This window comes from Manis javanica, chromosome 6 (genome assembly GCF_040802235.1).
Source record: "Manis javanica isolate MJ-LG chromosome 6, MJ_LKY, whole genome shotgun sequence".
NCBI classification, from domain to species: Eukaryota; Metazoa; Chordata; class Mammalia; order Pholidota; family Manidae; genus Manis; species Manis javanica.
In genome coordinates this window covers 148905487-148932804 of record NC_133161.1, presented here as the reverse complement: position 1 = coordinate 148932804, position 27318 = coordinate 148905487, and the positions used below count along the sequence as shown (strand labels likewise).

The following is a 27318-nucleotide window of genomic DNA, read 5'->3' as shown; positions in this document are numbered from 1 at the left end:
CTCTGAGCCTCAGTTTCCCCATCCGTACACTGAGGCTATTTGTCTCTGGGCTGCACTGAGGATAATAAATGAAGACATTAGACAAACTGTAATATGGGGGACCCCTGGCTGCTCTGAGGTGGGGAGGGTAGGTTTGCTTGCCCAGGAGGCAGAAGCTGGAGCAAGATGAACTCCATGGGGTGCACCAACTCCATGGGCACCAACCCGGTCTTGCATGGTTGAGTGGATTGCACGCTGGCTGTGAGACTGATGGATCTTTTCATTTTCAATTAGCAAACGCCTCGCTCTTTAAACAAGCGGCACAGCAAACAGATGCCCTGAGTGATTGCTGACAGGGAACATCTGCGGCTGAGCAGGCAGAGGCACGGGAGGCGCCCTGCTTCCCAGGCTGTCAGGGCCCCGCTGGAGGCCATTCGGTGCCTCCCACGCCTCCAGACAGAGGGGTCCGAGTAGGCTGTGTCCAGGTGGCCCTTTCCCTTACAGCTTCCCTAGAAATCAGGCCCAAGAGCCCCCTTGAGTGTCTCGTGTACATGTTCCAGAGCCCCATGGTTCTCCCTGGCGTGCTGCCTGGCTCTTTATCTCAACCCTTTTTGTTGCTGAAAGAGGTAAGCAGACGGCTAATGCTGGGTGCTGGGGGTAGAGGACGGCGGAGGAAGGTGGGTGTCCTGCTGGCCCCTGGTACCGAGGAAACGAAGGTCTGGAGCCTCCCCCTGTGCTTCAGGAACTGCTCGCAGGTGAACGAGGCCCAGCTGGGCTTGCAGAGGAGTCCCCGGCTGGTCTCTGTAACTTCCAATGAACCCGCAGAGAGAGACACGGACCGTCACAGCCCCCTTCCGAAGCTTATTCCACAGAAAGTGGGGGAAATGCCACCATCGGCGGGGTCAGAGCCAAGCAGAGCTGTAGTCACACAGGACTCTGTTCACATCCAGACTTCACGGCCTTGGGCAAGTCCTCAGTGCTTCTGAGGCTGAGCTTCCTCAGCTGTGAAACGGGAATTAAGATTCACGAGGCAGTGTTATCATGAGGAGAAAGAGGGAATGGCACCCGACACATGCGAGTACTCAATACATTTTGCCCGTTTTCCCTTCTTACAGAAAACATCAACCAGAGAAGCACTAAAGGAAAGGCAGACGCCCTCTGTGTCGTGTTCCAACACTAGGTTCCTCATCCGACGTGACAGAGGAATACTGAGCCCCAATTTTCAAGCTCTGGGAATTTTTCTTTTCTCATTCTCCTCTGTTGTCATTTTGTTCTTGTCCTATTAGTAAGTGGCTCTGAGAACACTGAGCTGGCAGTCCTGGGTCAGAGGAGGTGTGGGGCAAAAAGAAAATGAACACATCCCTTTTATACTTTGTTATTTCTCTCCAAGGGCTTAAACCCTGAGAGAGGTGCAGAATTCTTGGTCACTGATGTTGCTGAGAGACGTATGGTCGCATGTCAGCATGAACTAGTGAAGGGACTAGAGTAACCTGTGAAGGCAGGTTAGGTCGACCATCCTGAGGGAGGGTGGGGAAGAAGATGATCCTTTTAAAGGCACAGAGTCCAGGCTGCTCTCTCTCATCAAGGCAGCAGGACAGAGAGAGCTGCCCGGGAGTTCTGACATCTGCACATGTAACCCACCCGTACACCATGATTTCCTCACAGACTGCACTGGGCTTTCACACATCAGTGGGAAGTGGACATTTGTACATGTTCTTTGCATCCTCCTATTTAAGAACAATGAAGACTACAGGTGTGACCCACTTTAAGAAAATCTATTATACACTTTTCCAGAGTTACAAAACAGAAAAACTGAAGTGCAATCATCTGTATTATAAAGGTACTTGATCACTTGATGGAAAGAGGTAAAAAATTGATACTACTTATACACCCATGTTACAGCAACATTATTCACAATAGCCGAAAGGTGTTGCCCAAGGGTCCATTGACAGATGAATAGATAACAAAATGGGATCTGCATGTAGACAGAATATTGTTCGGCCCTAACAAGGTCTGTCAAATCCTGTCGGACAGGCCAAATCCTGTCACGTGCAACAAGATGATGAACTTTGAGGCCGATGTACTACATGAAATAATCTAGTCACAAAAGGATGAATACTGTGTGATTCCACTTACCTGAGGTGCCCAGAGGAGTCACAGAGAAGTCAGAGAAGGCTGCCAGAGACTGGAGGGAAGGGTGAACAGGAGTTAGTGTTTAAAATTAGAGTTTCAGTTTTGGAAGATGAAGAAGTTGTAGAGAGGGCTGGTGGGGCTGGCTGCACAATAATGTGAATGTACTTAATGCCACTGGCCTGTACACTTAAAAATAGTTAAGATAGCCAACTACATTATGTGTATTTCACTGCAATAAAAACATATAAACCTTGTGTTTCAGTAGCCCCTGCAGTGGCCGTAAGTGTGAAAACAAAATAAAACGTCTTGGATACTACCAGCTAAGTAGGTGGAAAAGGGACTGAATTTTTTAACTAGTTTATGTGTAACTTCCAATGTTGTATTTAGGGACATACAGTCAGTACCTTGGATTCTCTAGCCCTTTCTATAGATAATAAAGCATTTCTCATCTGTGGTCTTGTTTACCTTCCAATAGTCTTGGGATGTCAAGATTATCATTAATTTGGGAAGGCACTGGGAAGGTCACTAATCTTGCAGGGTGCTGGGAAGGCTATTAAAGGTCCTCCCCTTCCAGACAACTGGGACAAGCAATGGGCCTAGCATGAGGGTTTGCTAATAGCTGGCAAATGCAAGGGCCAGCCAACCCCTCAGGTTTTGAGTGGGGTTGTACGGTTCCAAGGAAACCCTCAGTGGTGAAGGAGAGCTCAGCCCAAGCATCTGTCCTGGGTGCGAGCACATAGGAGCAGGGGCATTTTTAGTCGGAACCAAGCAGAGCATTTGAGGTTCTTCCCTCTCACCTGCTTCTCTGCACGTGCTGGCTGTGGCGGAGGACTGTACCCAGCCATTCACGTCCTCACTGCCTCCAGCACAGTCAGGGAACGTGAATACAAGAACAAATAATTCAGGCCTTTTAAGCAGGAAAGGTACTCATTGAAAATGTAGCACATAGTTCACAGAAACACTGGGGAGACGAGAGAACCAGGCTTATAAAACAGGCAGGGACAAAAGAGCTGAATAATGTCAGGTTTTTTACTAAAATGAAGCCAAGCAGCAATCCAGTGAGAACCCCATTATTGCAGGTAAACCTAGGGCACCAGATGGCACGGCCACTGCTGGCATCAGACACTGGCATCCCCCGGCCCCCTGCTGTGCTATTTCTGGAGCCTGAAAGTCGTAGCGATGTGTGCCGCCTCGAGAATGGGTGCCCTGCCGTCCCTGCTTCTCTGAGTCGCGGCTCTTGAGTCAGTCTGGGGCCTCTGCCTCCCTGGGCTCCCTGAGGAGCACCTGCTGACGTGTTCTCCAGATGAGGAACAGATGAAGTTCACAGAGCCAAACAGAACAATAACCCACTGCAACCCAGAGCCAACGTCAAACAGAGATCACTCAGTCCTGCCCATTCTACACTCTGAATACCATGCAGACCTGTCCGCTCCCCACGCCTGCCACCACCACTCCAGTCCAGGCCACCGTCGTCATCTCAGACAGACTGCGACCAGAGCCTTTTTGCTGGCCGCCCGCCACCAGCTGTCTTCTGCACTGCAGAAGGCTGCTGTTTCTAAAGCACAGATCTGATTGGGTCACTCCTGCTTAAAACCTTCCCAAGTCTTTCTGTTGCCTTTGAAATGAATTCTAATCTTGTTAAAATGGATCACAGTCGGCCACATCTGTCCCTGCCTCTGTCCAGTCTCATCCCTGCTAATGGTGCCTGTGAAGTGTGCACAAATGATAACTTTTGGAAAGGGTTGTAGAATCATCTAGTCCAGCATTTCCAGCATCTACTCCAGATGTCAGTCCTTGTATTAGATGAAGTGGAAATACCTGGGAAATGAGGAGAAAAATACAGATTTGGGAGCCATATGCCAGGTCTACTATATCGGAAGTTAGGGACTGGGCGTTAGGGTTCCATATTTCTGAAAAGCCAGCCAGTGGTTCTGAGCACCGGCTGGATGGCGGAGAATGGCGGGGCACTAATGTGACCCGTGCCCCTCATTTTACATGTATGGGAGCCCAGGCACTGAGAGGCTGAACACCAGCGTGTATGAGTCAGGTTTGGAGTTGTGATGAAGCAGCACTTGGAATAAAGTTAATGTGATGCCCTTAGTGCTCAGCACCATATATATCATTATTGTGCCACTCAGCAATTAGGCATAAATAGTGGGTAGGTTATTCAGAGGGAGGACTATTATTACAGTTACGGAAACCGAGTGCTGCAGGGGGTCAACAGGAGAGGGAGGGAAACAGCCACTGGGTGCTGCTCTGTGTCCCCACGGAGGGTCCCCAGCTGTGTCACCTGGGCCCTGGCAGATCTGATGGCAGATGGGTCTGCCCAAGGATGTGGAGGCAGGTGGGCGCTGGGTTGCTGGGAGGTGAATCCAGGCATAGCCCTGATATCAGGCCGCATAGCACGGGGGCCCCTTCTTCCCGTGAGAGACTCCGTTGCTTTATCAACATAACACTTACCTTGCAAGGTGTCTTAAGTGTGAATCACCACAATGCTTGGAGCGCCCCTGGGGTAAAGCTTTACACACATAATAGGCATTTGCTGGTAGGATACGCTGTTGGCCACCATTCCATCAAGGCTGCTTGTCCACACGGTTGTACACACCCACTTGCTATTTCTATGACCAGCCCAGCAAAAGCGTCCTGCCTTCCCAGCTGACCCAGGCTCTCCTTCAAGTACCGCTGGCCCCAGGACAGTCAGCACCGGGTCTGTGTTTACCATGAAGCCCCATAACTCTCCGCTTAACTGTGAGACACCCCAAATCCTTGTCAGTGTGATCGCTGTCCTGTTTCATTAAAGCTCTTATTCGTAGAGAGGCTGCTAAGTACCTGGTAGAACATGGAATCTAATTATCATCTTAATTAGAAAAGATGACCTGGTAAATAAAATGTGTAATCTAATTATCAAGGTAAGCCCCATAAAGGTTAATGAGAAATCGAAGCCCATAACCAAAGGTTCTGAAATTTCTGAGCAGATAATGCCCATGCTTTGGAAGCAATGGGAGCCAGGGCACGGCGGCATCGGAGACGCCCAATGCTTTCCCTTGCCTGGACCAGTACAGCCATTGCCATTTCTAATAGAGGAGGAGGTGGCTGGTGGATCTAGAATTTTCTTTGACATTTGTTCGTTTCATTAAGCATTCCTGACAGGCTTTGTGCTTTTCTACTGAGTTGGGGCTGCTCATCCTCTGAAGACATCTGTAGTTTTTCCCACATGGCAAGAGTCCCAGGAACGAACTCGCCTGGCTTTGGAGTCCCTCTTTCCAGAAACACGGGGCACCTTCTCTCCCCAGCTCGCCTCATGTCCGCGCTCTCTCCCCTTGGTGTGTCTCTCCTCTCCCACTGCCTTGTGCGCCCACCGTCCTGCAGGACCCCACGGCTTCCCTTAGGACCCCCTCTGCAGGAAACAGACTTTCCGCTTCCCTCGGACTCTGCAGCAAACAACCCCTCTTTACAGATTAACTGAAACTTGGCACTTTCCCAAAAAATGTGGCTTCCACTGCAGGCTTCTCACTTAGGAATCGCTACTTCTTCCAAGAGCCAGAAATGCCACAAGCTGGGACAACACCCCGCGCGCCTCCTGATGCAGCTCTCCCCTCTGCTTGCGGAAGGCCCTGCCTCCCTGGGCCGGGGGCCTCCCCTCCTTACCCCTGTCTGACCCCGTGACAGCCCACCTCATGGCCCCCCATCACCCCAACCCTGGGTGGCTCTGCCATCTGTGTCTCACCCTCCGAGACCTGGCCTCCCGACCCCAGCGCCTCCTGGCCGTGGCCTGAGTACAGGCATCAGCCTGAACTGCACCCCTGCAGGCCTCTCTCTCTGGCTTGGACCGTCTCCCTCCTGCCTCATCTCCGGCCTCGTCGGCTCCCCTGCTCCTGTGCCCGCCACCCCACCAGCCTCCATGCCTTTTCATCCTCCTCTGTCTAGCATGGAGTCCGTGGTTTAGCATTTGAACTACTCTGTTGTCAGTGCTTTATTCTCTTGCCCTCCTCGAACCTGCAGTCAGCACCTCACCAGTTATTTCCTCCCTCCCCTCCTCCCTCAGCCTCCCCCACCTGTCACCCCACCCCTCGGGCATGCACACCCCTCAGCCCTCGCTCACGATTCTTTCCTGCCTCCCGTCTTTGCCACGGCTCACTGTGGACAGAGCATGTCTCCCTGCCCTACTGAAGTGGAGATTGAGATGGACACCTGACTTATTTTGGACAGTGGAATGTGGGCAGAAGTGACAACGTGCCCTCCTAGGGCCTCGCGTGTCTCTGGCCCTCTGCCTTCAGCCCCCACCGACACCACGAGAATGCTCTCGGGCTAGTTCCCCGGTCCAGGGAGGACAGAGGCCCCTGGAGCAGACCAGATGCACAGCCCTGCAACTCGACGGGGAGCAGCCTGCACACATGGGAGTCCAGCCCGTGGGCCACCGAGGGACGGGGTGGTGTACCAGTGCAGCGATTCTTGGCCCAGCAGCCTCCTCTCTCTCAGTCTCAGTCTCCCCCTTCCTCCCGGGTCTTTGCCATCAATATTTAAATGTGTTCACATCTCTTCCATCTCAACCTCCCCAGTGCCCTCTTCTAGCCAGGGCCCATCTCTTCTCAAACAGGAGTCTCAGAGGAGGCGTTTCTCCTCATCGCCAGGACCCACCTCTCACTCTGCTTCATGTTTCCATAGTCTGGCTTTGATCCCATTACCTGAAGCTGCTCTTGCCACAGTCACCGTATTTCTCAGCAACTGTTTACTGAGCAGCTCTGGACACCGGAGACACGGACATGAAAAGGTGCCCACGAGCTCTGTCAGCTTCAGGGAACCCCTGGCCTGGGGCACATGGACAGGTAACCAGACCATGACAACCCACTGTGACGGGCACCCTGCAGGGATATAAAGGGGGCATGTGGGAGGGCACAAAACCCAGAGCTGGAGGTCACGGAAGTCCTCTTGGAGGAGGTGACATCGCATTTGAGAAATAAAGATTGGGAGGACATAGCCAGGCAAAGAAGGGTAGAATGTCCCTCCAATCACTGCCTCGCTTAAAGCCTTCAGAAGCTCCCCTTCGTATCTGTGCAACTGCTGGAGGGCAGGTTCCCGGTCATCATTTCATGCCCGCTGGGCTCCTAGTAGGAATTCGATAAATATTAGGTAATACAAATATCCACAGGTGAAACGTGATCAGCACAAAGCAGAATGCTGTTTGCTGAACTCCCTGGGGGATTATGATTAACTGTTGAGTGTTAAAAACAAAACTAACATTTGTGCACTGTCTAGTTTAATGCTGGTTGTATGTTTGGTACTTAATAAATGCTTGGTGAATACATGTACCATTTCGTAATTTAAGGAACTTACTGTATCTTGTAATCCTCATAATGTATCACTGAAAAACATTGAATTTCTTAAAGGTTAAATAAATTTCCCAAGATCACTCAGCTAATAAGTAGTGAAGTCACAATTGGATCTTGGGGCTCCCGGTGGCAAAATCTACCCTCTTCCCATGAAGCGCACAGAGCCCAGCCACGTGTGAATTGCAGCCCGGAGAGGCCTTCCCCGGGTGGAACCCCCACCGGCTGCAGCCAATCAGCGGCACTCAGATAGACCGAAGGTGGCCTGGAGAAGGAATTCCTGGTGAAAGGACCAGCCTGAATTCAGGAATGAAAAGGAGGACAGCCTGCTTCTTTCATGGGACAGCCCAGAGATGGGTTCTCTTTAAGCAAAGAAGCACCATACCCAAGGATCAAATGGAGCTCAGAGTGCTGAGTGGCCCCTCTGACACTCTGATAATGGAGCATCAAACAGGTACTGGTTAGAGGCATTCGGGGCAAAAAGGAGCCATGATAACTAGCACAAGCACCCTTGTCAAGTTGTTGCACCACAAGCATCTCTACGCTCCACTCTACAAGCCTCCATAAGACCTCAGTGTACATTTATGACGAGTGTGTGTGAGCCCCAGTGTAGGCACCCTGGCAGGACCAGCAGAATATGCCTATTTCCTGGACAAAGCTGTGTGACACCCTGGAATGGACATGAATAAACTTGAGTGTAAAGTTATAAGCTTCCCCGCTTGCAAGCCCTTCACTGGGTCTGCAGTTTCGGTTCTGCAAGATGAATGAGTGCTAGAGCTCTCCAGCACGACTTAGAGCCTGTGCACAATACCGTGTGTGGACTCAAAATTCTGTTGAGAGGGTAGATGCCAATGTTCAGTGTAATTAACACACACACACACACACACACACACAAATAAGCCATGAAGAAGCACAAAGAGACCTTTGGAGCTGATGGAATTACCTTGATTGTGGGGATGGTTCCACAGGTATATACGTCCGAACTAATTATACATATTAAATATGTGCAGTGTTTCTGCATATCATCATACCTCAATAAAACTATTTTTAAGCAAATTAAGAGAAGCATCTGAGATGAAACTAGACAATGTAGCTTCATTATGTAAAGACCAAGAAGGAGGCCAAAAACGGAGACACTCACGAGACACCGGTGCTGCTGGCAGCCTGGCCAACCCCGTGAGGCTGGGAACACAGGGTGTGGGCCGGAGGAGCCGTCTGAATGAGCATGAAGAATTCGTTGAAGCCATAATGTTAAAATTGATATTCCGTGTCAGCTATCTTGACACCAACTTCCCCATCTTAATTTTGAATAATTTCCTCATGCTTAACTGGGAGACTAAGATTTCGCAGGCACTAAATTTTCGAAGCTCACATTTCAGTGATTTTTATGTCTTATAACTTTCACTCCTTCGTTGTTACCCAAGCAAGACTTGCACACAGACTATGGCAGAAACTACAGTTGAGCGAAAAGGAGGGGATGAAAGTCACCCACAATCCCAGGTCCCCAAGATAAGCATTATTAACCTGTTGATACACATTTTTCCCAGAATCTTTGTATAATTTTAAGACAAAAATAAGACCATACCACACACACAATATGACATTGAACATCTTTGTACCAGCGCATATTCTTGCGCAGCGCCACATAGAGCCCTGCAGTATCTGTTGCCCTGGACTCACAGGGAGCCCCCTGTTTGACGTCGAAGCCGCCTCCGAGCTTCAGAAGTGATCAGAGCTGATGCTTTAGGAAGTCCCTGTGTACACCCGGGATTATTTCCTCAGGGCCCCCTGCCCCCCTTCCCAGCCTTGCCCTTATCATGCCTCCCCCTCTCATTTCTCCTTCTGGCCAAAGTGAGCTTCTTTGCGTCCCACGCGCTGAGCTCTTCCTGCCTCTCTGCCTTGTACACACTCCTCCCGCTGCCTAGAACATTCCTCCTGCACCTGCAATCCCACGACTAGCTGATCTCTATTCGCCTGTCAGACATCACTGTCCCCGACAAACCACCCCGACTCCCCAGCATGGCCAGGATCACCGCAGACGGGGCCAGCTGTCCCTCCCAGGTGGCCACGGGTGCCTGCCCTTCATTCTGAGAGAGCAGCAATCAGGCTGTACAGTGTCCTGTTTCCGTCTCTCCCCTTCACTGAGCTGTAAGGGCCATAAGGACTCTAGAGATCGTCTGTCTCTGGCCAACGTCCCTGTGACAGACAATGTCTGGCATATAATTGGTTCTCCATAAAATCTGTTAAATAGTAAACAAATACATTCCTAAGAATGAAATTGTGGGGCCAAAGACAGGCCCCTTTGAGACTTACTGTGCGTATTGCCAAACCGCTCCCTCCAAAGGCCTTTGCGATTTACCTTCATTCCCAGTGAGCGTGCTCATCCTCTCATGTCCTGGACAGCCTTGCTGGAAATGCTGGGGATCGTTTCCCTCCACGGGGCTTTATTAGGAAGCACTGACTGGAATGATGCGCAGCGTGTCACTGAAGTGTCTCAACCCAGTGGGGTATAAACGCCAGAGTTAATTTCTTCCAGTCACTGATTTGTGCTGAGTTCTGTGCAATCCCTTTTCCTCATCACTTAATGATATTTTGGGCAGAAAGTGAATGTTCCTGTCACTTGCACTTATTAAAAACTCAGTTCATTCAGTTTAAAACTCTAAATTCTTGTCTGATTCAAAACTCCCTCTCTCGCCTCTGCCTCCCCTCCTCCTGCAGCTTCTGGGTCCAGCTCTCCAGGCTTAGGGGCAGGAAGGAGGGATGGGGAGGTCGAGGGTCAGTGGCAGTGAGAAGGCATCTCTGATCTTGGTGGGGTTCCATCTGGTGCTAGGTGAGGCTAGTGGACGCTGCTGAAGTGGGCATTTCCACGTGGAAGTGGGATGGTGTTTAGGGGGCAATGCTTAGCTCAACCTGGGTCTCCTCTCATACAAGGACCCATTCAGACAGGAGGTAGGTAGTCCCCCCTTTTTGGGCTACAGCCCCAAACCTCTCTGGGGGGAGGCTTTCCTCACGTGTTATGGCAACCCTCTGGGCAGCGGACAGCTCCTGACCGCCTCAGTCCATGTGCCTTTGGTAGGACTGCAGGAGAGGCTGTGGGGACCTAGGGCAGGGGCACCTCCTGTCCTTCCTTCCTAAAGCTGCCACTGTCCTTTCTCCCTAGGCTGGCATGGCCACTTCCATAGGCCTCTTACGGAAGTTTCTGGACCAGAAGAAGCCAATGGTCTCTGGGATCACATACGCCTTCCCATGGGAAGGAGAGGGAACTGCCCTCACTGTGAACACTGAAGACTGGCAGCTCTGACGCCATCTCCCCACATTCCCTGGTCCCCTCCTTGTATAAACATGAGGGAAGGAATAGGAGACAGGATGGGCTGTGGGTTGAAGGCAGCAGGCTGGTTCTGAAATCTATGGTTTTCAGACCACATTGTCGCATTGCCAGGATGCGCTGTCTGTGCCCCGGGGGGCAGCTCTCTTCGGAATGCAGGCCTCCTCAGTGCCTCTTGTCTTCTGCTTCAGTTTGGACCTTAGCCACAGTTGTGGGACAGCAGACAGGCCCCTCTCATCATCCTGGTGCAGTTGTACCAGCCACGATCCTCAACAGCATGTTCATAAGAACCGCAGAACCAGGGCGCACACGGCCGTGCTGTGCAGCTGCAGTGGGTGAGCTGAATGCAAGATCAGGCAGGTTGAAAGTAAAGGAAAATAGCCACATAAGCAAGAAAGACAGAGCCCAGAGCCCTGCAGTATGGGAGTGGGGAGGACAAAGGGTGGACATTGAGGAGACCAGGCATTTTGTGCCTTCAGGGACCCTCAGGGTCGGGAGACCTCTCTGTCCAGTCTTGTCTGCTGTCAGGAGCAATTGGACATCTCATGCACAGCAGAGGGTCGGGAAGAAAGGGGCCTCAGCGAAGCCCTTTGACCTTGACCCTGCCTCCATCCTCCAGAAGCAAATGTCACATCCAGCTGAGCTGAAGCTCTGGCTGAAGCCCCTCCCTCCGCACTGGCACCGACTGTAACAGTCCACACGGTCACTTCCCCGAGCCTGAGCTTTCACGGGCAGACTGGGTGAGGGCAGAGGCAGCCGTCGGATGGGAGAAGGGAGGCTAGGGATTGCTTTCCAGTCCCTCCCATCCACGAGACAGGGAAGCTTGGATAAGGTCTCAATGAATCAATCAGGTGAGAGGGCCTCTCCTCCAAGCTCCCTGGCACAGTCTGTTGAAATAAAATCCTCAATACTGCAATTACAGTCAGAGTGCTGGGAGCTTGGAATTCATTAGTCTTGACTTCAGCAGCATTGATTTCTTGTTTAGTAATTAGCTTACTAGAGCCCCTGACGGCATAATCACTCCATTTACATAATTAAGACATCAATCTTGAGCCTGGAGAGTAGCCAGGACACTAAAGACACTGGACACTAAGGGCAGCAGGGGCTTGACAGCATGTAGCCCCCTTTCCATACTCTCGCCAGCTGGTCCCATTGGCCTCAGCGACTTCGATGGACTGAGAACGTCTCTTAGAAACATACTTTGAGGCTTATGCTAAGGCTTATGCCAAGGAAATCAATCCACTTAAACTAGGCTTACAGAGAAGCTGTAATGGTTTTAAATTTCACTCACAATTTCTTTGACACTTGTTCCTTCACAAGCTGGAGTCTAACCCTGCTTCCTTCTAGTGTCCCTAGGTCAGGGACTTGCTCCTCTGAGGGAACGTGCTGGAAGTGAAGGTACGGGTCTTCCCGAGCTGGTTCAAAGGCACAGCTGCCTCCTTGTCCCCCCGCCTCTGTCTCCCTCGGGCCGCTTGTTCTAGGAAACACAGTGCCCATGTGCTGATGACACTCAGGAAGCCTGTGGAGAGTCTGCACGGGGGAAACTGAGGCCTCCTATCAAGGACTGGTGCCCACTCGCCAGCTACACGAGTGAGCCATCTTGGAAGTGGGCACTCCACTGTCATAGAAGCATCTGGAAGATGCAGCCCTGGCTGACATCATCCAGGAGACCCCAAGTCAGAACCACGCAACTAAGTCACTCCCAAATTTCTAACTCACAGAAGCTGTGAAGATAATAGTGTTTATTATTGTTTTAAGCCATCAAGTTTTGGGGTAATTTGTTACCCACAATAAATAATACAGAGGGCATTTGTCTCTCCAACACTGCTCCTTTAGGACAGGAATGGTCTGATATCAAGACCAGACAGCTAAAATGTTCATACTTTGTGACCCAGCAAGTCTTCTTGTAAGATTTATCTCATAAATTATATTAAAAATGTAAAGACACAAATTTGTTAAATACTGGTAAACATGTTTTTATTGCAGCACCCTTTGTAATATGAAAACTGAAAGCAATTAGTATTTCCATCGGTACAGTTCAATCAAATGAACTATAGAGAAAAGCTGAGAAATTCTATGTAAGCCTTGAAGAAATTGAAGTAGTGTTTTATAGACATATTTCTGCACATCAACTCCAAGTGCAGACAGTTCCAGCAGTGAGTCTACCAGCACCTTATGGAAGAAATACTTGAATTCTTATACAAACAGTCATGAGAAATAAAAACATGAGAATGCTTCCCAACTCAGGCATAACCTGTTCACTAAAACCCGACAAATACTAAAAGAAAGGAAAATGATAAGCAAATCTCACTCAAACATAGGTTCAAAGTTTTACAAAAAAGTTTAGAAATGAAATCCAACAACTTGTAGAAAAAATATATATGATGAATAGGTTGGGTTTAATGCAAAATTGCAAAGCTGATTCAATCTTTAAAAATCAAAGTAGTTTACTTTATTAATAGGATAAGGAGAAAAATCATATGACTATCACAATAGATGTGGGGAAATCATTCACAAAATGAAACACTTATAATTTTATGGAAAAAATACTTAGCTGAATAGAAGCAGAGAGGGTGCTTCTATTATTATTATTATTATTATTATTAATTATTATATAAAATCTTTATTAAAGGGACCTTGCAATTTGTGGACTTCTTGAAGAAATCAAGTTGTAAACTTTTATGACAGATTAAAAATAAAGTTCTTAAAAATCTCAACCTGACCAGATATAAAACAATTTAAAAATCTTTAAAGATGTATTAAGAAAAACCAGGCTTAAAGAACAACAACAAAAACTAAACAAAAAAACTCATTTGTCATTATTAAAAAGAGACATCTTCAGATAAAAATCACAAAAACTCCAAGCTGCATAGATATTGCAGACAGTTCTAGTTACCCAGCCAATGGGCAAGAAGCAAGCATTTACTGTCTCAGTATCAATCCTCCGCTCATTTCTCACTGCTGGCATTCCATAGTCTTTGCTTCTTGTTGGATGACTAAGTCAACGGAGACGTCAGGCGGCGTTTACTCACCCCGCCCTGCTCAGCCTCGGGAGCTGACAAAGTCTCAGCTGGCGGATCGTCTGCTTTGGTCTCTCTGCCATCTGGGGCCCCTGGTTCCTGGCTGTTGGCACCGTAACTGAGGACATGGCGGCACTGACGCTGGGTGGCTGCTGACCTTGGGTCCTCTCCCCTTGGTTTTCCCTCGTCTTGGTTTCAGTGCCATCCTCTCCAGGCTGTCTGGCGAGGAGGACCCCGCAGGAGGGTGGTTTGTACTCCTGACACGTGTTTCGTCTCACAGGTCTACCTTGCTCTCCTGCACCCTGGCTGTCAGCACCCTTCATCCCTTCTTCCTGCACAAGAGGGCTGAAATACTGTGGTGGCGGCCATAGGGTCTCCCCACGCAGTAAGGTGGGCACCTGGCCTGTGATGAGGTGGGCACTGTTGGGCCCGGCTTTCGGGGCCACTCTCTGGTCGCCTGCTCTTTCCCCTACTCTCAGTGCTGTCGGTTCTGCTGGTGACCCTCCAGACAGCCCCACCGCGTGGGTAGCATCTGTAACGGTGCTGGCTGGCTGAGTGTTGCTCACCCTGCACTGTCACTCCGCCAGGGCCTGTGACATCTGCTGCCTCCACACCCTTTTCTCCTCGGCAACCTCAGTCCCCACCTCCTACACTGCACACATACTTCCGGGGGCTATTCTTCCCTGTGGCAGTCTGCTCTACAAACACATCTTCCTCGGTGTTGTTCCTATTGATGAAACCATATCTGTTTCTTAATTTGAACCATTTCAGTGTTCCCAAAACCCTTGTGGTGATGACTTTCTTGGCACCGCTGAGCAGAGGCTGCCTGGGCCACCACTCCCTGCTCCCGCTGCTCTAGGGCTTGGTGTGGCAGCACTGAGGCCAGGAGTGGTGGGTTCTTGCTCACGGTTGCCACGTGGTCCCTGGACAGGCTGCCCCAGCTGTGGCTACCCCTGGGTGTGATGGTAAGTAGGTCAGCAGCAGCAGTGAGGCAGCTCAAGGCTCTCTGAGAAGGAGCTTTCCTAACATGGAAAAGAATGTCTGTAACATGGTGAATAAGACAAGGATGTCTGATATAACAGTTGCAGTCCAACACTGTACTAGAGATCCTCTCCAATGCATTAAGGCAAGAAAAATAAATGTAAGGTACAAAGATTGTAAAAGAAGAAATAAAACTGTCACTGTTCACTGGAGAAATTGCTGTGCATCTAGAAAATCCAAAGAACAATTAAACTACTGGCATTACTAAGTGGCTTTATAAGTTTGCTGTATACAAAGCTAACATTCTGATAAATAATGATATTTTTGTATATCAGCCACTAACAGAAAATGAAATTTATGAAAGAGACCTTTCATAATAGGATCAAAAAATTTAAAGTATTTAGGAATCCAGCTGTCTTCCACTAAGCCAGACATTAAAGAGTTTTGCAAAAATGTAAAACAAAGTCGGCAATCTTTGTGCATTGAATCTTCAAATAAACTTTGGGAAAATTAACGTATTTGCAATCCTGAGTCTCCTAATCTATGAATATGGAGTATTTATCTATCTAAGACTTATTCAGTGTCCTTCGGTGAAGTTACAAAGTTTTCCTTATAGAAGCCTTGCCCTTATGAGATATTTCCTGGGTACTTTATTTTTTTTCCTCCCTAATAAAGGGCATTTTTCAATGGAATTGACATTTTTTTTAACTGTGATACATTGAAGTGAATAATACAATGACTGCTAGTTACAGTTTGGCACCACTGCCATGACTCACACTAATGCTTTTGCACTATCAGTGCAAATGTAAACTCAGTGAAAAAAATCAAATAGTATCTTATGAAAAGGTTTGAAGTCATGAACCTCTGAAAAGGTCTTAGAGATTGCTAGGGGTAGCAGACTATACTACCGTAGAAAAATGCGTGCCCATATACATCAGGAAATGACTATATGGTATATTTGCAAAGCATTGCTTACAGAAGCCTCAAATTAGAAATAACCCAAAAGTCCCCCAACTGTAGAATGAATAAATTATACACATCAAAGGAGTACTGTATGACACTGAAGATGAAATGTCTCCAGCAACATGAAACAGCATGCAATAATACCACGACCGGGGTGGCCAAACTGGTGGCATCTAGAGGATTCGTGTGAGATCTCAGGGATCATAAGGAGAGAGAATGGGCAATATTCTCCTTAGACCCAAGCAACAGAAAACCAGATTTCCCATTCCCTGGGCCTAAGGGGAAGTGGGGGTTTGCGCTCTTTGGAGGTGGGAGGAGGAGCTTAGCTAGCAGACGGCTGTGAATCTGCTTGGAGAAGAGCTCTGACTCTACTTTGAGTAGTTCTGGAAAGCAGGATCTGTCTGATACTGCTTTCTCTAGTGGTCCAGGAGGGGAACTGCCCTCTAAGTCCTACTGGTAGACCTAGGGACAGGAAAACAGCCTCCTTAAACATCAACAGAAGGATAATAATTGCCAGCTTAAAAAAAGCAGAAATCACAGTGTGTTCTACCACTTATCAACTTTGACAACACTAGTAGAAACCCAAACCACCTGTCCTAGATGGGGCTAAAGGGCCCACAAATTCAGTACATCACAAGTAGGGACTATTCGAGGAATGCTAATATAGGGTCAGCATCAAAAAATCAATTTATAACTTCAACCAGTAACAAAAGAGAAATCAAGTGGTTATAACAACAGATTCTGAAAAGGCATTTGATAACTATTCACATCTATTCCTAATTAAAATGCTAAGTAAAATAGAATAAAGGAAATCAAATAAATGCGCTTAAGAATATTCTGAAAGCAACAGAAAATCAGCCATTATCTTTTCAGAGCTGGAGGAGGGACGGGATAGGCTAGAGGAGGGGCAGATAGAGCCAATCACGGTGGTCGGTTTGTAGTTCTTAAGTGGGTGGCGGGTTAGCAGATATTCACTTCTGTTATACCTTATTGTTTACATGAAGGTCATGCATTTTATGTCTTATTTTCTATAAAAGAATATCTAAATCAATAATGAAATTTGTACTAAACAGTAACTTTCTAAGCTATTTCCATTAAAATCAGGATTGAGGCAGGACTATGATCAAGATTATTAAATATTATTTGGGACTATCTAACTAATGTCCCAAATTAAATAATCCACTTAAATATTAGGGGAGACAAATTATCTTTATTTGTAATTGTAATGCTTTTATCGATATAAGGTCCAAGGGACCCAGTTTTTTAAAAAATTAAAAACTTCTACCATCTATAACTTGGTATGGTGACTAGAAACAAGACAAATACATACAAAATCACTTTCCTTTCTTTGTATTCAACAATAATCAGTGAGAAATGGAAATGGAAAAAAAGTCCCATTCCCAAAAGGGACAAAAGCTGTAAAATATTGAGGAATACAATTTATTAGAAAAGCACAGGGCCTTTAAAATAAAATATGAAAAACCCAATAGTTATATAGGGAAACAGAAAAAGATGGGCTATTTAACCGTATAAATTTTTCTTAAGTTTATGACAAAAGACATAAGAGAAGCAAGGAGAAAATAGTACAGAGAAAATATTTAGAGTGATATATTAAGGATAAGCAATACACTTAATATGCAAAGAGGTCTTAAAAATTGATAAAATAGACCAACAGCGCACTAGGAAAGTGGGAAAAATGATAGGAATTGATAATTCACAGAAAAGTCTAAATGACCGATGCACTTGCAATTTCACTGTGTTATGGAAATGCAAATTAAAGCAAGTATGAGATACCACTTCCAGTCATTACATAGGCAAAATGTGTATCTAAAGAATACTGATTCGAACAACCTGATTCAAATTGCTAATCACCAGCTGTGTAAATTGCGGCAAGTTACTTAGCCTCTCTGTGCCTAAGCAGCTTCATCTTTAAAATGAAGGGAATAGTCATATTTACTTCACAAGGTTGTCATGTGAAAGAAAGGACCATTCAGAACAAGGGAGGCTTAGAATATGCCTTGCACAGAGGTAGCCAGCCCGTCATGTCAGCTCCCATTATGACTATCAGAGCGAGTGGGGAAGTGGAGCAATGAGCCCGTAACTCATTACTGGTGGGGCTGTACACTTCTAGCAGAACTTTAGAAAGTTCAACTAGAAACACATATTTAAAAATTTAAATGAACTTACATGGGCGGTAAGGGTGAAGATTATCTACAAAGGGTCACGAGGGAACTTCCTGAAATGCTGGTAAAGTCTTGTATTTTGAGAGAAATATGGGTTACATTAGTGTTTACATTTGCCAAAGACCCCTTATGTATACTTAGGATTTGAGCATTTTATTAAATGTAAATTTTATATTTGAAAACTATAAACAAATATAGGACTCTACTTAATGATATGCCTGCTGAAGTACTTAGAGGGATGTGTACCGATGTCTGAAATCTACCTCAAAATGTGTCAAAAATAAATTGGTGTTATGGGTGGAGTTGTGTCCCTGCAAAATTTGTGCACTGAAATCCGAACCACCAGCACCTCAGGAGCCACCTAATCTGGGGACAGGGTCTTCACGGAGGTAATCGCGTTAGAAAGGTCATTAGGATGGGCCCTGATCCAGTGTGACTGGTGGGTGTCCTTATGAGAAAGGGAAGTACACAGACAGACAGGCATCCGCTGAGGGAAGACGATGTGAGCAGACACAGAGAGAAGACGGCCACTGACAAGCCAGGGAGGGCGGCTCGGGACGGACCCTTCTTCAGAGCGATCGCCGTGCTGACACCTGGATTTTAGACATACAGCCTCCAGGACTGTGAAACTGTAAATTCCTGCTTCAGCCACCCAGTCTGTGGTGCTTTACAGCAGCCCTGGGAAGTAATGCAGTGGGACTGATGGACGGCCAGAGGTTCGAACAGATAGATATGTAATAAAATAAGTGCACTAACATGTCAACAATAGGTAGACACGAGGTGAGTTCACGGGAGTTCACTGTAACATTCTTTCGATTTTGCTGTATGTTGGGAACTTTTTTAAAAACAGGAAGGAAAGAGAACATTACAAAAATGTTCTCAGAACAAAGGAAAGTCAACTTTGTCACAAAGGGTGTTTCCATTCCTGCAAGCTCCATGACTGGGTAATTCCACAGAAAAGACCAGAAAGCACAGATGAGCCATTGCCATGGAAACAATGGCGTCTAAATCACACACACAGCATCCCTACATGTTGACTCAGAGATCCCACCCTTGGAGACTCTCCTTTAAAAATAAAAATTACCAGCATATAAGTGTACATTTGCTTATTTCACTATTGCTGGTAATGACAAAAAAACTGGAAAGAGCTGGGCTGTCCCTGGGTAGGGGAACGGTTGGCGAACAGTGGTTTGTCGGCAGGTACTATGTCGTTGCCATTTGAAGAGGTAAATCTGTGTTTTCTTCCCCCTGCTCTTAGCTTCTGCCCTGTGCTGTGTTTCAACAAAGCCTGTATTACGAAGAGTATTTTATATTTATAATAAAGGATTAATAAAGACATGGTCTTTAGAAAATCAAAGAAACAGGTCATCCCTCTGCTGAGACTCTTACTGTGGCCAGGTCCCCTCACCCTCCAGGCACAGTCCTGCACCCGCAGCCATGGAGGGGCTGCAAAGTGGACACTCAGGGCCAGCCGGGACCACCTGCCCCGAGGTCAGGGGGCTGAAGCAAGGGGGGGACCCTGCAGTCAGGCCAGGGAGGCAAGCCGAGCAGACGAAATGTGCTCGCAGCATCCCCTGACAGCTGAAGATCAGTGCGAACGGAAACTGAGCTGGGGTTTGGGTCTGGGGAGGAAGCTGGGATTCATTTGTCGAAACTCCAGGCCTTAGGGGCCCAGCAGAAGAAGAAACATTAGGTGGGTAAGCAGGCAGGAAGATTCTCGAGCCTGAAAAACTGGGCTGGAAACTGGCTGTTCACTGCTTGTCTGGCTGGGCAGATGCCTCATCCTGTTTCACCTTTTGTAAAATGAGAAAAATGCTATTTACCTCCCAGATCTGATGAGAGGAGGAAACACAATGGCGTGTATACAACACATACCACAGTTTCTCAAGAGCGCAACTGTCGTCATGAGTAGCTCTATGTGTCCGTCCGCTCGTAGCAGGTGCAACAGGCCGGCCACTGGCATCATTACTGCTGAGTTTTCCTAACTTCCCTGGGACCAGAAAAAAAAGAGGGAGAAGCTTGCTTCCGCCCTGCTTATTCTCTGCTTCACAGCCCAGAACCTCCTCCTGTTTCTTCTTTCACTGTCTCCACATGTAGCTGAGGAATGAACCCTCCGGCAGCTCGAGTCGCAGGCCACCAAGTGGGGACCCCACCCCAGCGGGGCCCTGGGCTTAGTCCCCTGTGCAAATGACCCATGGGACCCCACCAGTGAGGACCTGAGGATGTGGGGCCGAGCTGTGGAACCTGGCCAAGGGTAGGTTCTGCTTGTGTGTGCGTGTGCGTGTGTGCATGTGTGTGAACGCAGAGTGAACAAGGAAGCGATACCCTCGCAATGTTGTTCATGAAAATCAGAAAGTGTCAGTGAGCCTCCTGCTCACACAGACCAGTCCTGGGGCCCTGGATGGGCCAGGCTCTGCCGTGACGAGCGGGATGCATGGCCGGGAAGCCCCTTCCTCTACCACCCAGGCTGTCCGGCCAGATGGGCGCAGCAGAGGGCGGATCACGTCACAGCATCTGTGAGCCAGGAGGCCACCTGTGCCTCCTCTTACCTGAAGGACAGCCTGCTCCTGACCATCCGGACAGAAAGAAAAGCTGTTGTAACCGCTCACCACACTGTCTCCTTCAAAAGAAAGGAGATCTCCTGGCTTGCCCCATGGCTCTGCCTTCCTGGCCTGGAGCCTCCCCCCGAGCTTCCCCCGCAATCGAGCACAGGACGTCACACCTCTTCAAATAAGCTCCTCCCTGAGAAGTACCTGATCCTTTCATCTCAAATGGCTGCCTACACGCCCTACGGCAGCCTGTCACCTGCTTCCCCTTAGAGCCCTGGGCTCTCACCACCGGGCCACCCACCGCGGCCTCTTCTGAACGGCTGACGAGCCTCTTCAGCCTAACTCCCCCCACCCCCACCCCCACCCAGTCTCTAGCCCTGGAGCCTGAAGCTAGTTTGGTTTTATCCTCCGATTCAGCTCCGCAGCCCTGGGCCGGCCCTTCCCATTATGTCTATTGCATAATAAGTGCCTCTGTTCCCAGCTCTGAGTGCCAACATCACTCAGACATGATGATGCCCCTCTGTTCCCCTCCTGCCCGCTTCTGCCGCTCCACACCATGCCCACCGGGAAAGCCAGACCAGCAGGAGCCCCTTGGAAACTGATGTGCGATGCCTGAGAAACTCGCCCCGGGGGCTGAAGAGAAGGCCATTATGGGCACCTTCTCTTCACTGCCTTCAAATCGCTTGAGGGCATCGTCACTCTGACAGCTGCACAGATAATGAGCTGTTAAGCCTCACCTCCCTGGCCACCTGCACGGTCTTCCACTCACCAAAGTCTCCCTAACAAGGCAGTAACCTGAAGAGGTCACTGGGTCCATCTTCTGGCTTCTGGGATAACTGAACCACCTGCCCGCCTTCCAAGTATGGGTGCCTCTGTCACCCTGCAGTCCTCAGAGGCTCTCCAACCAGGGAGGTGACCGTTCCCCTTTCACAGATGAAGAAAAGGAGGCTCGGAGGGATACAAGGCTAGTACGTGGCAGGCCTGGCCCGGAACCCAGACTGTCCTTGCTTCTCAGGTGCCCCTGACAAATACCCCATCTTGAAATGGGGGCCTTGGTCCCAGAGGCAACCGGAGTCTGAGTCTTATCTCTGGAGCACCCTTGTAGAACGGGCGCAGCAGGCGGTGGGGTGGCAGGCACAGCTACACTGAGTGGGCAGCAAATCCCAGAGACTGTGTAGAGAGCCCAGTCCCTGGAAGCCAGCAGTGCCCAGAACGGGCTGACCCAGGCCACCTGCAGGGCCGGCCGGCTGGTCTCCTTCCTCCCCGGCGTGCCTGAGGACTGCAGGTCAAATGGCCTGCACGGCTCCTCGGGCGCCGAGGTCCTGAGCACGGGGTGTGGATGGCCAAATGCCAAACTGGCTCATCCCTTACCCCTTCCTAGTCTCCCCTCCTCACCATGACCTCAATTTCCAATCCGGTATCTGTGCTAACAATAAGGCAGCAAGCATAGCGGCCTGCAAATTGGAATCCAGAGGGAAAAGGCCAGACTGTTTTGGGGCAATCACTGGCTACTAGAAGGAAGGGGGGACAGGAGGGAGGAAAGAGCAAATGATGTTTATGTCGCCAATTGAGTGAAAGGAAACAAGCCCCGTGTAAAGGCAGACCACAGCCTCCCGTGTCCTAGACCACACAGAATGCTCCCCTGTCTGCACTTTCAGCTGCTTGGTCCCAAGAAAGATCCCTCCTATTAGCTCACATGTCCCAGTCATTTGTTCATTCACTCACTGATTTGGGCGTTCAATTTTCTTAGCCAGACCTATACATCAGAATCACCTCGAGAGCTTTCCTTCAAGGAACTCTGACATGAGGCAGATATGGTGAATCTGTTACTGGGGGTGGGGCTCGGGTGCAGGGCCATGGCGAGGGGAAGCGGTGCTGGGCCAAGGCTCGTGCTCTTTGCAAAACATTCCCAGGTCATCCTGTTACTCAGTCTTGGGTAGAGAGCCCTGCACTAATTCATTCCTTCATCATTCCTTCCTTCCTTCATTCAACAAACATTCCTTGAATCCAAGGACTATGAGAGGCGAAGGGGAGAAAATGGCAGCACTTTAAGAAACACCTGGAGAACTTTTGAAAATCCTGACGCCTAAGCCGTGCTCCTGAGCAACTAAAGAGAATCTCCTGAGGGAGGGACCCAGGTATCAGCGCTTTGAAAGTGCTGCCGGTGAAGAACGCTGTGAAAGCATGGCTGGGGGGATGCATTCTCCGTCAGCCGCACTGGGGAGGCCAGCAAAGCGTCCCTGCAGACGGGCACCATTACAAGTCACACAGAACACCTTCCTACCCTGCATCAGGCGGTGACCAGAGCAGAGGTGGAGGGGACTGAGTTCAAAGGACATAGTCTCGGTGCTGTCCCAAAGGAGGAGAGCCCACCTGGCCCCTCGTGCCGGGCAGACCACAGACGGGGATTCAGTGGCTCTGCCCTGACTGGTAGGAAATGGGCTCCGAAGCAAGGTGCTCTTGCGCGCACGGAGATGTTGCCGTTTCTGATGGGAGTGGCGGTGGGACAGAGCCAGGGGCAGACATCTCATCTCTACCGCAGTTTTTACTCTTTTTGTCAGCCTTTTTGTTCATGTTTTTATCAATATTTTTTGAGCACCTCCCACGAGCCAGAAGCAGGGAACCTAGAAATGAAAAAGACCCAGCCCCACCCTCAGTGCGTGCATGGCCTCAGGCAGGTACAGACGCAGCCCCGGTTTCGTTGTCCCTAAGTTGAGGGCAGGAGGACAGGGAAGCTCTGAGGCTCGGAAGGCCCTCCTGTGGCGCGCTTCCACGACACTCTGATGGAGGTTAAAGTGGAAACATGTTCTTTGCCCCCTAAGCTGGCTTTTCTAGGGGATGGTGAATAATGCATATGCTTTTGAGGTACTCTGAGGCCGGCCCAACTGTCTACTTTGGGAAATCCGACTAAGTCCCAATTGCAGGAGTCCGGCTCTGGTGAGAGGGGTGAATTCTGCTGAGAGGGTAGGCATATGGTGAGACCCCAGCCTACTCCTTCTCATTCTTCAGGGGCCCTGGTCTCCAGTCCACCCCAACTCAGGAACAACGCCAGGCGAGGACCTCTTATCTACTCGGGCCCTGCCCATGCATTTCTACGTAGAGAGTTGTTTGTTTGTCTCTGCTGTCGTGGTCGCTGTAAGCCCCAAGTCCAGCCAGCGAGCTTCTGCCCAGCAGCCCTCAGGACAGCCCTTCCTCAGGGAAGTAGCCCAGGGCAGGGGTTCTTCAAGCAGGAAAAGGGGCTTCCGAGGCTGAGGGAGAAGGTGGGCAGAGCCTGGGTTCTGTCTCCAGGACACCAGTTCCCACCTACTTCACAAAACTGCGGAAGGACGGCTGTGCTGTGTTGGAGAAGGCAGAGATTTGGGAACTGAGAAAGAACTAGGTTCAGATCCTGGCTACTTTATTTACAATTAGGGGCCATGTAGAGTTGATGATATTTTCCCATTTTCTATCTACAGAAGCAGAAATTTCATATATTTCAACTTGCAGATAAATGCAATCTCCTTATGTCTCATCGTGTTCATCTGTAAAGTGGGGGTAAAGTTACCTATTATCAGGATTGTGGTGAGGCTCAGTGAGGTGGGTGGTGATGTGCCCAGGCGGTGCCTAGGCTGAACTGCCCCGGACACTCAGCAACTACTGCACACCAGGCCCCTGGCCCCAAAGGGCAGCTGTCCTTATTGTAATGAGCGTTTGATAGCAAGCTGGCCGGCCTTCCTTGTCCTCAGCCCCCAGGCCCCTCAGAGCCCATGTCACATCACCCAGGGAGCGGGAGCTGGTGCAGTGAGGGCCCCGCGGGCACACAGACCCGGGACAAGCCTCAGCTCCGGGCGGGCCCAAGGCCCTCGGCTCTCCCTCTGGTGGAAAGGGGGTCACTCTCCCTCCAAAGTTTATTTTGAGAATTAAGTGATTACATGTGCAAAGTGCCTGGCTGAACAGGTTCTTTGTAAATGGCGGAAAGCCACAAGGGACACAGGGGAGGGGCTCTGGGTGGACAGGGAGGCCGGGAGAGAAGGAAGCCAGGCGGGACCCAGACGTGTCCCCCCTGATGCTCAGGGACATCAGCCTGGGGAGAGGCTTCTGGGTGTGGGCAGTGAGGAAAGGATCCCCTCCCCCTGGACGCCAGAGAAAGGGCGAGATACACAATGATCACCTCCACCGGTGGCCGGATGCCGGGTGCAGCCAAGACCCGGCACCTTCATTGGGGATTAGAAGCTGAACTTCCATGACACGCTGCCTCCGTGGCCTCATTAAAAACTAAAATATCCTCCTGGCAGGTACGCTGACCTTTGTGAAGTGATCTAGAGGCTGGCTGGGCCCCAAGGAGCATCCTGCCCCCAGCCGGACACTGTGTGGCCTCCCCACCTGCCCCATATCCTGCCCAGAAAACCCAGACTTGCCCTTCCCCCCGCCAGCCCCCTGCACAGCCTACCCTGTGTGACAGAGGGTAGACAGCTTGGCAAAGACTTGTGCCTATCATAGGTGTCACTTACTGGGGCCTGGGCCACTCTGGCGTCCCCACATTTCTTTCCTTCACACGGAACACGTGGTCTGGACTTCCACCACCCAGTTTAGGAAAACCACTTTAAAACTCAAAACCCGAAGGGTTCTCTTCAAAGCGCAGGAAGCTGTGCCCCGCCCAACTGCCCGTGCTCCGGGGGCTGCAAAGTGCTCCGAAGCCCTCCAAGGAAGGGCAGTTGCCCCCCCCCTAGTTCCCCTGGCTGGAGGCAGGCGCCCAAGGTGACCTCTGTGGGGCCTGGTGGCCAGCATCTGATGGCATTTACCTCTGACTGGGCAGCCCTTCCTCTCGGTTCTGGAAGGTGAGTGACCAATCAGCGCATGACTGTGGAGGGAGCAAGGCTTTGCTGAGAGCACCTGGGACCCAGAAGGACGACTCCCACCCCGACCCATGGGGCTCACAGCCTGCGGGGCCGGGACCACCAATATCAGGAAGGCAGCCATGGTGACAAGGTCACCTTCATTATTTATCTGTGACTTTATCTAAGTTTGGGGCACGCTGCTGCTCCGTATTTCAAGTTCCTTTGTTCGTGTCTGTATATGAGGCATTTAGCCTGACGTGCTTTGGAAAACGTAACTATGAAACTATTTTTTTATTATTATTATTTAAATTCTTCTCCACTGGACTTTAAGCTACTTGAGGGTGAGGCTGTGTTGTATTCATCTTTTTGTCTTCTGCACCTGGTCCTGCATGTTTTTGAACTGCATGCGAAATAAATGATGTAGATGTTCAATGAATGAGGTCATTTCAATTTCACAAAAAGTCTGTGGAGGGATTTTCTTTCCTTTAAATACAAGGAATCTGAGACCCAGGTAGGGAGAGTGACGCACTGACAGAGCTGGGACGCACTCTACACCAGCCGTCGGAAGACACGGGAATTCTGTGCTGGAAGTAGTCGGGGAAGGCTTCGTGGATGAGCCATCGCTTTTACAGGCTTTTTCACAATGAATGAGCTTCAGAGAGACACATAAGCAAGAAGAACCCATAAAGGGGAACTGCCCTCGAAGACACCGACTCTGGGCCTGTGCCCACACAGTGCAAGCACTCCACTGGCCCCCAGCAGCACCAGGTCCTGAGAGGATGGGGAGGCTTAGCCCCCAGAACAACACAGGGCCATCTGCTGGGCAGCATGATTCATTCATAAGCACCAGGAAAAGATGAGCAATCTGCCTTGGCCCCTAATGAGAAAGATTGGAGCCCACAGGGGCATGTTTATGACCGAAGGTGCCACATTAATTATGGACTCTGGGAGGGAGGGCGGAAGCCGTGTGCTGGCGCTGGGAACATCTGGAGCAGGTGGCCAGGGCAAGGTGCACGTTACCCGCGGCCCGTGTCCAGGGTGCTCACTCAGCCCCCTGAGGAATGTTCACATACCTGTATTCATTCATTCGCTCTGCAGAGATTTCTTAACTACTGACTGTGTGCAAGGCGCCTATAGTAAGACCTGGAGGTCTGTGCCCTGGTAGCCCAGAATCCAGTGAAGCTTGGACACAGTCAGATATTTAGAACAAATTCTGCTGGGATAGACTCACCCAAAGAACGGGCTTCCAGCCTAGTTTGGGGGTCACTCAGACCTGCAGGGGTCACGTGGAACTCCTTATAAGCCACAGGAGGGCTTGTTCTTTACCTTTCCAGCAAGGTGAGCTGCTGAAAGGATGCAGAAGGGGGGTCACATGGCCCGCCTCCTCCATGTCACCCCAGGGCACTTGGAGCCTCCTGCCCCACCCTGGGCCTTCCCCCTTTCCTCCATGCATCTTGCCTGTCCTGGACTCCAGCCCCTCAGGGACAATGGGGGCCTGGACGCTACCCCAAGGGGCTCCTGGAGTTGCTGCGTGCCGCGACTAGGCAGAGGCTTGAAGGCAGGACGACCAGCGGTGGGAAGCACACTGCGTGGACCAAGTCCTCACTTTGTGCCGCCAGCCTCACCCCAAGGCTCCAATGCTCCACCGGCCCGCCACAGAGGGCAGCTGTGCCGGACCGAGAGCCGTCCCAGGACCAGCAGCACAGCCGTCATGCAGGCACGAGAGCGCCCTGCAGACCACTGGGTGAGGGAGGCTGAAAGATCTGAGCCCACGGGTGCAGACGAAAGCAGTCTACACAACCTGGAAGGCCCGACGGCATGGATCAATTCAAATACATCTACTAGAGACGCTCTTTTCTTCCAGGGAGGCTGGCCTTTGTGTTCCATGCAGACCTTCACCTGATTGGATGAGGCCCACCCACCCTCAGGAGAGCCATCGCTTTACTCAAGGTCCACTGATTAAAGGGTTTCTCTTGCCCACCGCACAGAAACACCCAGAATAATGTTGGACTGAACGTCTTGGGTGCCCCATGGCCCAACC

General features: G+C 49.9%; 1 pseudogene; it reads right to left on the bottom strand.

Moving 5' to 3' along the window:
• Positions 1-13632: 13632 nt before the first annotated feature.
• Positions 13633-26990, bottom strand: LOC108409054 (Y-box-binding protein 1 pseudogene; annotated as a pseudogene).
• Between the last annotated feature and the right edge of the window lie 328 nt (positions 26991-27318).